This window comes from Hermetia illucens, chromosome 6 (genome assembly GCF_905115235.1).
Source record: "Hermetia illucens chromosome 6, iHerIll2.2.curated.20191125, whole genome shotgun sequence".
Classification (NCBI taxonomy): Eukaryota; Metazoa; Arthropoda; class Insecta; order Diptera; family Stratiomyidae; genus Hermetia; species Hermetia illucens.
The window spans coordinates 95,396,026-95,412,111 of NC_051854.1; the positions used below are offsets into that span (position 1 = coordinate 95,396,026).

Consider the following 16,086-nt stretch of genomic DNA (forward strand, 5'->3'; position numbering starts at 1 on the left):
TCAGAACTGGCAAATTCTGATTTTGAAATGGAAAAGTCTGAATTTGAAATGGAAAATTCTGAAATTGACTTCTGTCTGAAGTCAGTTGCTTTTTCTGACTACACTAAATTATTTCGTGGTATTTATCTTTTCTTTTTAAAGATTTTTCTTTCGAACATGTAAATATCGAAGGGAGCTTTGCCTTGTTGGCAAAATTGTTTCGTTTGAAGTCAAAAATACTGAATTTTCGGGACCAACTTTTGGGTTCATCAGAGTGCTCTCTTCAATAAGGGTACATTTTCTAGAAATCAGCTCTTTTAACCCCTTTCTGGGAAATAACCACCAAACTTCATCCATGGTCACATTCAAATTTTCATCATGATTCAGAGCAAGAGACAATAAAACATTAAGCACAATTTTTTATAGAAGCAACAAACAAATGATGTCAGATTTAGCCTAGATAAAATGTTGCAGCTATTTTTTCTTGTTTATAACATGGATAATCCTTTATTGCCAAGAATGTTGAATGTCGAGCGTTTTTTTTATCTAATTTAATGTTTTGACAATTTATATATAGTTTGATAATCCCCGCAAAAAGTTCTTTATCCTGTATATGAGTAACTATATAAAGCTTTCTCCACTTCTATTCTGATCTGATTTGGGGATTTGGCATTTTTACTATGTTGGTGGTGCGGATATGACAATCGACATTTTTTTTAACTTTAGCACGTTTATTTTCAGGAGTTGAAGGGATTGACTCAAATTATACCGCTCGGTGTTATTGTAATCTAAAAAGAGAAAAAATAATTATTCGTAAAACCACATTTTAACAACCAACCTAACCACTTTTCTCCACCCTTATTTAGTCATTGACAGGCATCCTTGTGATTTATATACTTTTATGATAAAAACGGGACTTCAATTTTGAAGATCATGCTGTGATGTTGATCAGCAAACTCTAAAAAACATTAATTTTTTTTTTAAATATATATATATATAATTTAAATCTCAAAGTACTAATAAAAAAAAAAATTAAAACAAAATTTTTGCTTGGCACATGCAGTTTTTTTGATTAAGTAAAACCTTTAAAAGGGAATTTGAAGAGTACTTTACAGTCAACATAGTGTTATCAAAGTTGCCTCAAATATGCAAGGTGTCCCGTTCATGATGGTACAAATTTTAATGATGGACTGGGCACTCCATCTTTTACCGTCACAGAGTTACAGCGTTTCTCATGAATAATGCTAAAAAGGTTGACCTTCCCAACCAAATTAGTATTTTTCTCTCTCTCAATCATTTAATCCCTAATTTAATACCATTTTCGAAAACTACGTAAAAATAAATGGACATTATTTTAATTGTAAAGGTCAACATCACTATAACTGTTCAACGTTTAAAGAAATTTCAAAATTGATTTTTCATCTAGATTTTACCAATTTTCCTCAAACAAGTGGTACTAATCCACCATTAAAATTTCTACTGTCATGAACGAGGCAACCTGTATAACAGCCACACTGTCAAAGGAAGTTGCATTGGCTCCTGGAAGAGCTACAGTGTCCCTTTAATGATCATAGTATACCTATTCACTATATTATGTCAATCTAGGAATTTTAACATTTTCCCTTTATCCAAGTATTATAAGATTTAATTTATTTAATTAACAGACAACAAAGAGAGAGAATTCCAATTAATTATTGTCCTCAGGACGAGGAGAAAGCAAAAAACTTATCCTACGTTTAAGACTACTTAAAGTAGGGAAGTTAAAAGGACCAAGCTGTTTTGCATTATAATTTCGGCAAAGCCTGGGAATCGGTGAATGAAAATAGACTTCGAGCTCCGCGAAGGGCACGTTGAAAATATCTGCGTTACGTGTGTTATAAGACGCAGGACGGCAGGTGATCTCGTCAGCGGTGGAGCAGTCCATCAGGCCCGAGGAAAGTTTAAAGAATGTGCATAGATCCAGATAGGATCGACGCTGTTGTAGGAAGGGAAGGTTTAGAAAGCGGAGGCGGGAGGGGTAATCCACACGAGGGAAGCTTTTCTTAAAGAAGAGAGCACGGGTGAATTTACGTTGCACTTTTTCAAGGGCAAGACAATCACAGTTACGACTGGGTGACCAGATCACGGAGCAATACTCGAGGGTATTCCCCACAAGGGAATTGAAGAGAGCTAAGGAGGGTTGGATGGAGTCAAAATCAGAGGAGGAGCGAAGAATAAAGCCTGACAATTTTGCAGCTCGATTGATGACATCGAGGCAATGGGTGTCAAAGCCGAGCTTATTGTCGAAAGTGACTCCGAGGTCTTGAATGGAATTTAAGCAGGATAAGGAATGTCCGTTAAGCGAGTAGGAGAAAGAAGTGGGTGAGGACTTTATGGAATAGCACATAGAGTGACACTTTCTGACGTTTAGCGCTAAACCATTAGTCGAGCACCAACGAACCAGAGTGTCCAGGTTAGACTGAAGGGAAACACAGTCCATAGGCGACGATATAGCGGAAAACAGCTTAAGGTCGTCTGCATATAGCAAACAGGGACAAGTAAGGAGGGGAGGAAGGTCGTTAATAAAAAATAAAAATAGTAAAGGACCCAGAATAGACCCCTGTGGGACGCCAGAAGAGGGGGAGAAGGAGCGGGAAGTACAGCCGTCAAAAGAGACGCGGCAGTATCGGTTGGAAAGGTAAGAGGCAAGCCATAAAACAAGTGGTATGGGAACATTTAGGGACGAGAGTTTGGATAGAAGTATCTTGTGATTTACAATGTCGAAGGCTTTCGCGAAGTCAGTGTAAATGGTATGCACTTCTTGCCGTGAATTTAGATATTTGGCGACAAAGTTGGTAAAGTCAAGCAGGTTGGAGGCAGTGGAGGAGAGGAGGGAAATGGGACGGTAATTCTCGGCAAGCGAACGATCGCCACTTTTGTGAATGGGGATAATGAGAGCCTCTTTCCACAAGCTGGGAAAATGATTCTCTTTAAGACTTTTGTTGAAAATAAGAGATAGGGGAAGGGAGATGGACTTACCAGTTTTGATCAAAAAGAGGTTTGGAAGACCATCGTAGCCAGGTCCGTCCTTGGCATTAAGTTCGCCAATGAGGTATTCGACAAGGATAGGAGTAAGAAGGGAAATGGTAGGCGATGCGGGGCAGGCTACATCTACTATCGGGAGGGATTCGGAGGAAGGGGGAGGAACATAGACTGACGAAGAGTAGCGGCAGAGTAAATCATAAGATCGTGGGGGGGAGTTAGCTGAGAAGCCAGAGAGTTTAATGGACGGAGGGGATAACTGGGCGGGGCAGCGGGAGTTGCGAATGTGGGACCAGAAAGGTTTCAGATTTCCGCGCTTCAGCGAATCTACCACGCTGGACAAATATTCGTGCCTGGACTTACGTATTAAAGATTTGACCGAGGAACGAAGGGATTTGAAAAAAACTAAGTCAGCAACGTTTCTAGAAGACAGGAACTTCTTTCTCGCAGTCTATTTTTGACGTAGTTTTTTGTGAATTTCAGTGGTGAACCAGACAGGGTAAGAGTGTAAGCATAAGCGTAGGAGGGAACGTAATAAGGAAGAAGATCAGATAAAATGGTAGATACATCTGGTGTTAAATATTCTCCCAGGTGCTTTAAGGGGGCGGGGCGGTAGGTAACGTTTTTAAATTTTTTTTTGAATTTTTTTTATTTGATTGTCAGAAAGGAAGAACCTTTCGAGAATATTTTCTGAAAATTTGAGATGCAGGAAGAGTAAAACTGACAAAGATACTGTGGTTTAAGCAACCGCATCTCATACATGACTTAACGCGGAGTCATGGTGTGAATAGTAGAAAGCTGCACCTACTAACGCATCGGATTCCTTTAAACACATATGCTATATAGTTCTCTTCCCAAGGATGTTTTGGATGCTATCAAGCCTATCTCTGAAGATCTGAGCAATTATTTGGAATGGGAAATCTCACTAAAGCACTTTAGGGGAATCTCTATCTTCATCAAGATTGCAGCTTATGTGGCCTGTGTCTGCAATGAAGCAGCTGAAAAACAGACTAAAGAAGGCAGGATTCGTCGTAGACAGGAACAAAAGAATGCTTTCGACATCATGGACGATAGCAACATCGTTTATGGTTCTGGCATCAATGATTTTTTTAATATTTTTTATTTTGCAGCAACTTGCAGCTAATTTTCTTCCGCAAAAATCGCGTTTTTCACTTCAAAGTGTTCCTAAAAAAGGAAAATTGATATTTCAAAAAAACCTCCCAAGTAACGCCTGGCGATTGTCCCATGAAAGAACTTTGATTTTTTTGATTTCAGAGACATCGCAATTTTCCTTTTTTCCAAGACGCTTTTGATTAATTGCCGCCATTGTATTATTTTTTGATATTTCTTCATGAAAATTTGTCCCCTTCCCCCCTCCTCAACCTACTTTGTACAAGTGAGGAACACAATCTTAGAACATGTTTGGAGGTTTCGCCACTCTCCTCACAGAATCTGTAGAGAGTATCGGTATATATCCTGAGCTTTTTCGGATGATACATAATTTAGTCTTCAATGACTCGATTCGAGGCTCTTTTTCGCGAAGTTTAAACAATCCTTCAAGTGGCAGGGTTGATATCTCCCCACGAGCGCCCTGGACTGTTCCATTTCTGGTAAGACCGCTTCAATTGAAATGCTCATCCTGTAATAAATAGTACAATTATGAGCTTCACTATAATTATTTGAGAGTGAATAACTTTATTTTTATTTTTGTAACTTTCAACACTATTTTCATTTGAAACAGATAAACATTATATAATGAGCCGAGTATTTGGTGGTGGACACATTTTATTAATATCTTCCATAGCCTGCTACCCTCTAAAGAGAGTTTCGATGGACAGCATAAACATTCGAATCGACTGTGGTAGATAAAAGAAAATGGAGAAATTTGAGGATGCTGGTTCGTCAACCCTTAAGTGTAGCTTCACAGAAATGTCCCGTTGAGGAGTGGATGTACTATTATCTATCTATTATCCCTATTTTAGCCAGGTTCGTGAATGTGGGAGCGTCCTTTTGGATATGTCAGATTCTTTACAGAGCCCGCATCTGTGTCTGATACAATGTGCTTTGGGATCCCACCAGGATTGAAAACCCCAAAAGTATGAGGGAAGCACAAAAAGTAACGAATATAGACGTGGAGTAAAAACGGAAATGAAGGTTAAAAAGGCCTGTATAGCCTTCTATGTCTGCAAGAGGATCTTTGCAAAGAAATGGAGTCTCCGGACCAGGATGATTCTCTATACAGCTGTTTTTCATCCCATTCTAACGTACGACTCTATTGTACGGTGACAGGATTTGAACAAAAAGTAAAATAGAAAGAAGCTTAATAGGATTCAAAGAACCACGTGTGCAGGTGCTACCGGAGCTCTGAAGTCCTGCCAGGCAGATACTCTCAATGTACTCCTGTATCTCCTCCCTCTAGATCTTCACATTAAATACATTGTAGCGAGCAGTACCGTCAGACTACTTGAGTCCGGATGCTGGACAGCGAAGCTTTACGGCTATAGTAACCTCCTAGATGAAGCACCTCGGGAAATCTGGGCATTCCCCACGGACTATGCCACATGCAAGCTGAACTTCACGAGAAACTTTGCTGTGGACTTTCCAACGAGGGCAGAGTGGAAAACCAGCGGCTTCTTCCAAGGCTATGACACAGTATTCTTCACTGTTGGATCATAGATGGTCTGTGAAGCCGGTGCAAGGGGTAGATGGTATACAGTACTGGCGATACTGGAAGCCTATCGATGGCTGGGGCATGATCCGAGCCCCAAGTGTAATATTGACCATATTACACTTGGGTATAAGTGTAATATGGTCAAACGGCCATTAAATCCTCGTACTCAGTGATGACATCTTTCAGCCTGTTGGGGCAGTGCAGAAACGCGATGAACAACCTGGGCAGCATGCTCAAGATCACCCTTCTCTGAATTCCTGGTTATAGGAACATAGAGGGGAATGAGCGGGCTGACGGATTGATCAGGCGGGTTCTGCTCTTGCAGTCCACAGGAGAATGAGACTGTCGAGAGTGCCGTCTACTCGCACTACTTTGCAGCTGCGGACTTCAGATTGCGAAGGCTCACCACCTGTTCCAAGTAAAGGAGGATTTGGCCCGCTTATAACAAAACCCGATCACGAAAGCTCTTGCGCCAGATGCGGGCAAATGCATACAAGATTACGGCAGTCTGCATGGGGCACTGGCTCATAGGGGAGTCAGGTTACGGAAACTGGATAAATTATTCTTTGGGGGCTTAGAGAGATCTCTAGCTGTAGGGTGGAAGAACTGCTTCCTTGGTTGGACTGTGCCTCGCTGCTCTAATAACAGCAGTCACGGTGTTAGGAGTTTGTGGCATTAAAACTGCACAGCACAGCGCCACCTAAAATGATAATAAGAAATAATAAAATGATAATAAAAAAAATACCGGAAAACTTAATCCCTGAGAGCTGTGATCGAGAAGGAAGATGCTTAATTGTTCTGATATGTTTTTAAGGCTCGGTCAATGTGAAGTCAACCCAGATAAAGTCAATTTGAAATGTAGAATGAGAAGATGAGATCAATTAAATCAACGTTAATAATGATTATATTTCCACTAAGCTTCTCCACATTATGACCTATACTACTGGATGAACTTAACTTAAGGGTTCCGTGGGACATTTACAAAATATAGTAATGAGCAGATATTGGGATAGAGAGCAGTAGCTTCATTATATGGGCAGTTTCTAAAGATGAGTCCTTGAAATAAGTGACCACTTTTTAGTTCTGAACTATCCCCATTTACAACATGTGTTTAGATGAGACTAAGATCTGCTTCGGAAAGCACTAGAAGAGGCTTTTGATTTGATACCATATATGGCTATATTTGGCAGGCTAAGTTCCATTTCAAATAGGCACCAAAAGAGAATCACGAAAATCCAATCTTTTTCAATCAGAAAGCATAATGAGAATGCACCATTGAAAACAGAATAGGTACAGCATAGGCATGTGGGCACGGGGGCTATGACAACACTATTCTCGGGCATGCGATGGGAAGGCATGGTCTAGATAATCATAATAAAAACCTCAATATCAAACTGACTACAACGCGATCAGTAGTAGATATGAGAGTTGTCTTCTAAATATGCGTAACGAAAGGGGTTCTGACATTGTTTCGAAAAGGATTATCATTTGGTGATCACTTACTTTCGCTTAGGTGTCGCTGTTGGGTCTTGCCTTTATTTCCGGTGTGGATCACGTTTTTTGAGATTTCACATAAGGACGTGATAAAATCTAGCTAACTCCGGACCCATGGCTGCGTATCGAGCGTTCTGTTCTATGAGTGAGGGAGAATGCGAGGCTGTGTTGTTCCTTATCGTGGTAAAGTACAAGAATGACATCCGCTGGCTAACTGAAAAATCGTCCTCCATCTGAGGGACATGTTATTTACTCAGCATCTTTGAAGGTTACTCTATCTTTCGTTATGACAGAGGCTGCGCTGCGCTTGGTAAGACAACTGGCGGAGATGCCCTAATAGTTGTTAAGTCCCCTCTCCGTGTCGAAATCATCTTTTCCTCCTCCTTTTCCTCCTCCTCCACCTACGATTCTGTCACCATACGAGTCATTCCGTCAACGTATGCCCCTTTATCATATCGTATGTAGATTTTTGCTGCCTCAACCTGCCTTCGCTGTACGAGGATTTCTTCGACAGGTTATCAGAGGTCCTAATCGTTTTGTTTCCCTCACTTCCTTTCATCTTCTGTGCCGACTTTAATCTTCCCATGCTCTCCTGACCCATTACTCCTGGCCTTCCCTCCCTCCCTAATAACTCCACCACCCTTCCTTTATCCACCTGTGGCGCCCTTCAGTTAAACCTTTCTAAAAACCACTTAGATCGTGGCAAACTATATTCTAATGTCGGACCTGGTCATGATCGTCTTCCAAACTCTTTCGTTAAATTGGCTTTCGCTGATTTATTCAAAATCTGAAAATGCAACTATCGCAACACCAATGTTGAAATAAGATTGTCTCCCCCCCCCCCCCCCATGGTCTCTCTGTGTTGCTTGGTGTATGAGAGAAGCATCTGGAAAGTGACGACCACTGTTTCTCAATCTGGTCTGAAATAATATCCACTGCAGAGCTCCGTCGGCGTATGGACCAGATATTCGTGGACATATTGATTACAAGGCAGAAGTGGCAGTGAATAGGTCACACATTAAGGAATGGCGAGGATTCCATTGTCGATTAAGCCTTGCACTGCAATCTACTATTCCAGGATGACCGAGGAGTGAGTCAGCCTTAGGCTATATACCACAGAGTCTTGGAGGAATTGGGCAAGCTTATTGGAAAGTAAGGAGGAACGCGGTGTGGATATGGCTGGGTGCTTCTGGCAATCAAATATTAGTTAATAGTGTCAATGCAATACCGCGGTTGAAAAGGATGCTTCCAAGAGCATTTTATCTTGCTTAACCTTCTAGTATTTTGTCCGCATCTGCGTCTGCTCAACTCTAAGAAAGTAAGCATTCTGGGGAATTCGTTAGGTGCCGCTGAGGATCATTTGTACATTCCAGAATCCAATTTTGATCTCTTGATGAAAGCTAAAAGTCGTTAAAGGAAGTTATGGATTCTATAGCGTCTTTGTAGTAAGAGGTTTGCCTTTCAATATCAACACAAACTTTCGTAGTCGCACTTAAGAGGAAAATTCTCCAGAGAACCCCTGACTGCCTACATGAGGGAGAACTATTCGGACACCTGTAAAATGAGGGAATCTTTGGCCGTGGCTGTGAGGCCGTAAACAAAATCAGGCCCAACAGACTGCGATGAGTGGGTGCTTGATGAGGATGGGTAAGGAAGACACTGTCCGAAAGGGTAGAAAGGCAATACCGGGGACTAGGTAGGTCTAGCCTTCTCTCAAATGGTCTACACCAGGACCACAAAAGTTTGCACGAAGTAATGAACTGGATGACCTGGCGGGAGAGATTGGTAATAGTATCGATTAATTATTAACCGTTATTTAAAAATTGACATACATACGTATGTGCATATCCTATATATGCAATAAGCGTGGTGTACAGTGCAACAGTCTGCCTTGCAAATGGTAAAGGGTGCATTTCTTAGTTCTGTATGTGCATATCCATATGTGGCAATGCGTAGGACTTATTTCTAGGGGTTGAAAATAAAAAGCTTCGTTAGAACTTCCTCTACTTGCTTCCAGATGGCGCTACATATCTAATATACAAACCAAGTCGATAAGACAGTTTTAGGGGTTGAAACATATTTTCCTAACTTTCAAGGGATTTTTTTATACCTAAATTAAAAAGGGGAATGGTTTTTGAAGAGGGGTGTTCAGATAGTAGAATATAACTGGAATATACGTTCTTCCTATAGTTTTCCGCATTTCGGCATCGTTGAGGGAGTAGAGCTACTTTTTGATTGAATATTGGGTTAATCGTTGTGGATGATTACTTTATTGTACAGAGGTTCGGACTTCTTGAAGTAGAAGTCATGTTGGTAGAAAAATCAATCTGAAAACAATCTGATTTGATAATTATTGATTACTTGAATGTATTTGTCAATCAAGAAAATAAGTTTGAGCCATTGTTAATTGTAATTGCCCAAGGAAACAGCGTTTGTCTATTGATGGAAAATGGCCGCAACATTTTACTCTAAATATATAAAAGTATCTGTCTGATATTTGGAAATCGGTGGCATTGAATTTACGTAACTAAATAAATACTGTGTGGTGGTGGTGGTCAAAGGGTAGTATAGGTCCCAGGGCGAAACATGGATTGGTACCCACGTGGTGACCGCTGGGAGCTCTTTCTTAACGAAAAACTGCAGATGGAGAAGGATGAAGGCGAGTCTCCTGCGGCTAAAAATGGGACGAATTGTACCAACTGGTCCTTCAGGTTGGGGGTTGGGTAGGGCTGACAACCCTACACGGAAAACAACTTGTTACGAAGCCACAACAGGAGCCTCGGACTGGACGGATTCCACAACAACGAACTCGGCAACAAGAACGGAATAACGATTTGCGCATTTTCTCATGGAACGTGCGCTCCCTGTACAGAGATGAAGCTGATAAGCAGCTAGCCGTTACCCTGTCCCAACATAGGGCTGATGTAACAGCGTTACAGGAGATGCATTGGACAGGGACCGGTTTCCTGGAGAAGAGCCGCTACACCATATATTATAGTGGCCATCCAGGAAACCATGTGCTCGGAGTAGGTTTCTTAGTCAGCCAAAAAATGAAATCTGATGTTATCGGCTTTGAAAACATAAGCGAACGGCTATGCACTCTGCGCTTGCGCGGAAAGCGGTCCACAAACATACGTGGGTGTTGAACGAACGCCGCCATCTCTCAGCCTTGATGAATGTCAGAACATATAGGGGGGCCAATATAGACTCAGATCACTATCTCGTTGGCATGGTGCTTCTAGCTCGAATAACAATATCACCTAGAATCCGCTCTGATAATCAGGTGAGAGTTAACACTGAAGCCATCCACAACACAGCCCTCCGCGACACCTACAAGAGGGAAATGGATGCCGCAATGACCACAGTCAACAGAAGACCTGGAGATGAAGCATCAACAAATGATCTTCACAACCACCTGAAGAACGTTATCATGGATACGGCCACAAACATACTTGGCCCCAGCCGCAAAAGGAGTCGGAACGGCTGGTTTGACGATGAATGTAAGCTAGCAAAGGAACGGAAGAATGCCACATACCGAGTAATGTTGCATTCTCAAAGAACGCGGGCATGCGCAGAAACTTATCACGAACTCCGTCGAGCGGAGAAGCGACTTGACAGACGGAAAAAGGAAGCCTGGGAGAACCAACAAGTCTGTGAACTATAAAAGTACAGGCAGCAACCGCACCAGGCGCGCAAGTTTTACCAACAAGTCAGCAGAGAATCAATGCCTGACGATTGGCAACGAGGCATTATCTGTCTCATACATAGGTGCTCTGAGGTGGCGGGGAGGAAGACGGGGCGGCAACCCTGTCGGCTCAACCAAAACCAAGTGGCCGAGCAGAACCTTCACGTGGTGGCACCGGGAAACGTTGTATCGTATTGGCTTGCCGACCGTGATGCAGTAGGCGAATGCTCTAAGGCTTAATAATGGCGATCAGACCCGAGTCTGCACGGGGACTCATCTGAAGTGACTTCGGCCACGAAACCTTACCAGGGGTATACTGGTACCATGGGAACCGGGGTAGCCCCTGGCCTCATATACTTCGGGAGAATTCCTGTCGTATATGAATACAGTTCGGTTGTTTGCGGTTGGCCCCTTTGTGGGAGCTTCATGGGGGCTGTTGGTGATGCTCAAGCGAGAAGAGACCTTGGGGCCTCGGCGTGGTGTTGCGTTTCAACACGGGTGCCGTACTCCTTAGTTCGGTAGAAATTTAGGTAGGTCTTGCAATCACCAGTATGCATGCTAAGCTCTGCACTTGCATAAACTGGTACCGTTTTTGCGTGTCACAGCGGGGCTCTGATTGTGGTCCCAAAATCAATCCGTGTCTTAAGAAGACCGTAGGATTAAGTCCCCACGACAGGTACCTACGTTAAAACCCCAAGGACTTAACTGTCTCATACATAAAAAGGGAGGTATCACACAGTGCAACAATCATAGAGGTATCACGTTGCTGAGTACCATCTATAAGATATTCTCCACTATCTTGCTAGGCCGGATAGCCCCATATGCCCAGAACATCATTGGCCCATACCAAAGAGGCTTCACTCCAGGCAAATCGGCAACAGATCAGATTTCCTCTCTGCGGCAAGCGATGGAAAAACTATTGGAATATGGACAACAGTTGCACCATCTATTCATCGACTTTAAAGCCGATTATGATAGCATAGCCAGGGTAAAATTGTACACGGCTATGAGAGAATTCGGTATCCCGACGAAACTACTAAGACTGACTAGGCTGACCCTGACCAATGTGCGAGGCCAGATAAAAGCAGCAGGATCACTCTCAAGACCATTCGACATCAACAACGGTCTAGGACAAGAGAATGCCCTATCATGCGTTCTCTTTAACCTGGCCCTCGAGAAAGTGAACCGTGATGCTGAGGTAAATGCAAGAGGTACGATCCTCTTTAAGTCCACCCAACTACTGGCCTATGCTGACGATATTGACATCATGGGAAGAACCACCCGAGACGTACAAACTGCCTTCATCCAGATCGAGCAGGCGGCAATCGGGGCGAGATCTTGGGCTGCACATCAATGAAGGCAAGACATATATGGCGGGAACGTCAGCACTGAAGACGAACCAACCAACAACATCAAACCGCGCTGGTCAAACAGGAAGAATAAGGATAGGAGAATACAACTTTAAGACCGTTGACAATTTCTCCTATCTAGGGTCGAAAATCACAACTGATAACAGCTACGATGATGAAATCCGCGCACGGTTGTTGTCAGCCAACAGAGCCTACTTCAGCTTACAGAAACTGTTCCGCTCGAAACGTCTCACCATAGGGTCAAAGCTCTTACTGTACAAGACTATGATCCTGCCGGTCCTCATGTATTCCTCGGAAACTTGGGTTCTTAGTAAGAAAAATTGCGAATTTTTGGCCGCGTTCGAGAGAAGAATCCTCTGAAGAGTTTTTGGCCGCCTACATGAGGATGGACGATTCCGTAGTCTACACAATGATGAAATCTATGAGCGATACCATGACCGTCCGGTTATGGATAAAACCCGGCTCAATAGGTTACGGTGGGCGGGTCACTTAATCCGTATGGATGAGGATGATCCCACCTGGAAAGTCTATAAGGGCAATATCTATGGTAGAAAAAGAAGAAGGTAACCGGTATATTGTCGGAAGTGGTAAATGCCCAGAATTCAGGACGAATCATTTCAAGGTCGCTCAGGACTTACTTGAGCAGACCATTTATGAATCTCAGATGGAAATTGCCATCATAAATGAACTTTACACAAACCGTGACGACGGTGTATGGGTCGCAGACTCGACTGGTGGAGTGGTGAGATGGGCATGCGGTCGCCAAGCTATACAATGCTACATGAGTAGGTTGGCCAGTGGTCTCGTGTGGGCGAAAATAAACCGTGTCTACGTGTATAGCTGCTATGCCCTACCCAGTCTCACATTGTCTAAATTGGAAGACATGTTAGACAACCTTGTTCTCGATGGAAAGGGACGAAGTCCAAAGGTAACTTCAATGCTTGGTCCTCGAGTGGGGAAGCAGGGAGGGTAGTGCAAGGGGCCGAAGTCTATTAGAGGCTTTTGCCCAGGTGGATTTAGTGTTGACAAATGAAGGTAATGCAAGCACCTTTCGTAAAAGGGGGTCTCCCTCAATCGTAGACCTAACCTTCTTCAGCCCTACTGGCAAGTTAGCGAGGACTACACCAACAGCAATCACTGGGCAATGATCATGACACCTAAAGCTGGGAAGGGCATCAGGCAGGCCTGCAAAAGCATTGGACATAGGAAGGTTCTTGGAAGTGTGGCTAGGCGATCCACTAAGCCAGGCCGTCTCACAGAGAGAGCTTTCCATATCACACAATGCATCGCCAAGGCATGTGACGCATGCATGCTTAGGAGGTGCTCATTCCTCAGTTGAAGACCCAGCTACTGGTGGAATAGTGAATTGCCTTCAATCAGCCTGCCAGACGAACGACTCAGAGGATGGTAGGTCGGAGTAATCAGGAATAAAAGGAGCAAGATTACAAGGTAGCCTGCAAAAGCTTCAAGCTTTCCATTCAGCGGAGAAAGAGGGAGCTCTGCTCGGAAGGAGCGCTTATAGAATTGTTAAGGAACGATTGAGAGGACGGTCATTTCCATAGATTACGTGCCCTACCCTCTCGTGAAAATCCTCCAGGGGATATTCCCCCAGCAGGAGAGGGGTTCTGACACATTTCAGAGATCTCTGAATGTGACGGCAATTCATGCAGTGACCACAGATAAGCTGTTGGAGGTCTGCAGTAGAATAGATTATAAGAAAGCTTCGGGCCTGAACGGCATACGGAACAGAGTCCTTAAGTTCGCCGTAAAACCCAGGCCGGTCATGTTCGCTGAATTGTCCGAAGCGTACATATCCGAGGGGATATACCCTACAGAAGCTAGTACTTCTGCATAAGGCTGGTAAATCTTCAGGTGAACCATCCTCTTATAGACCTATATGTCTTCTAGACACTATGGGGAAAATGTTGGAACCGGTAATTTATAACAGATTACTCCCGATTGTCGAGAGCCAGGGAGGCCTTTCAGATCGGCAATATTGGTTCCGTAAAGCCAAATCAACCATTGATGCTAGCTTGGCGGAAAATGCAATTCACTGAAGGGGCAGTGCCAGCAAATATTGTGTGGTGGTGACTCTAGACGTGAAGAATGCATTTAATTCGGCAAATTGGAACCTTATACGAAAGTGCCTGGCCACGATTGGCGTTCCCACTAATCCCGCAGCTATTGTCGATAGCTACCTTCGAGAAAGGACGCTCTGGTATAACATGGATAATGGATCCAAGGAGTACGTTGTCTCCGCGGGTGTCTCACAGGGCTTCGTACCTAGCCAACTACTGTAGAATATCATATATAATAATAATAACAATCGTTGGTGCAACAATCCACCTGGATCAGGGCCTTGAAGTGTATTAGAGCACTTCATTCAAGACTGTAGCGGTGGACTAGAGGATTATAGTACTCTGTAGGAGGTAATGCGGTCAACATTGCGCTCGCCTAGATTATTACTCTGATTTGACTCAGGTACTTATTTACAGCTGAGTCGACTGGTATCCAACATCAAATCACGATAAAAATTCCACTCCCACCAGTGAGATTTGAACCCCGACCTTCCCTTCGAAAGCTTTGTGCTCTAACCACTCAACTATCCGGACACATCATGTACAATCATGTACTCAATTTTCCCGTTCCGGACGAGGCTACGGTGGTGGGTTATACTTTTGCAAAGCAATCAGTGCCGTTAAGGTCCTCCCTCTCGGACACCAGCTTGTCGTGGTTGGGAAGCCTGTAGTTCTACTACACTAAGGGGAATGAATAGGGAAACGAAGGATTTAAACTCTCCAAATGGTAAGAAGTCACAGACTTCGAATCCATCCATGACCATGAGCAACCATGCCGCGGCCGAGGCGCGGATTTTGCAGGCTTCACCACATTTAGTGGCTAGGGCGAAGCTGGAAAGAAAGAAAAGTACGGTAACTCTCAACTTGGGAGAAATTGGAAATCCAACTACGGCCGGCCCAACCGCGGTAGTACATCTCAAATCTACCCAGCAAAAGGAAGAGGAAGCCTCGGCAGAAGGGTACTTCGGCCACTAAGGAGGGGGGACTACAGGTTGGATCCTGCTTGCCAGAACCTCTCCTTCACCCTTACCGGGAAGAGCGGAAGAAAGGGAAGCTGTGATGTGGACGCTATTGGTTTAACGCCGGTATGTGGAAATGGATCTGCTTGGACACCATGAATCCGGAAAGGCTCCAAGCCGGCGGCAGAAGAAGTCGTAGGAAGATGAAGCACCTTGGGAATGAGGACGTGGTGATCAAATTAGCGGGGGAGATCTCAATGAAGCTGGACTAGAGAGTGGATCCTAGCTGCTAGTAACACCTTCCAAGGAACAGGTGGAAGAAATGGAAGCTAGAGACGTGAATGGAACTGACTTGATGCCAGTTCGAATGATCGAATTTATGCAAACCGGAGACCGCACACCAGAAAGGGTTCTAAGTGGAAAACAGATGAATGCTCTGCGGGATGAGATGAGATTTTTCATAGATGAGGACATGGAAACTGCGGTACCTCCAAGTGTGGCTTTTCTCAGAGAAATCAAACACGAAGCGATCGACTCTCTGGCGGTACGGCGTGGGGGAAACCCCGTCACACGCGGACTGCGGCATACGCATTTAACTGTTTTTTTATAACACATTAGACTAAATTTATGTTGGCAAGAATAAAGATTGGTCAAGTCAACCTCCACCATGCCAGAGCCTCCTCCAGGTAGTCAGGCTGATGAACCTGAAGGACTACCCTTACATTTTTCCGGTGCAAGAACCGTGGGTTCGTTTTAATAGAATCTGTGGGATTGGATCAGTAAAGGGGGCTAGGATCTTTTACGATGAAAGATTCATAAGACCGAGAGC

General features: G+C 43.7%; 1 long non-coding RNA gene across 1 annotated transcript in view; it reads right to left on the minus strand.

The window, feature by feature from the left end:
• Nucleotides 1-513: 513 nt before the first annotated feature.
• The window catches only part of LOC119659928, a 245,144-nt gene continuing 229,571 nt past the window's right edge, over nt 514-16,086 (minus strand). The window contains exons 3-4 of the long non-coding RNA XR_005250385.1: nt 818-937; nt 514-767 (exon numbers count right to left, since the gene is read on the minus strand). This is a non-coding gene — a long non-coding RNA (uncharacterized LOC119659928). The remainder of the gene's footprint in view (nt 768-817; nt 938-16,086) is intronic.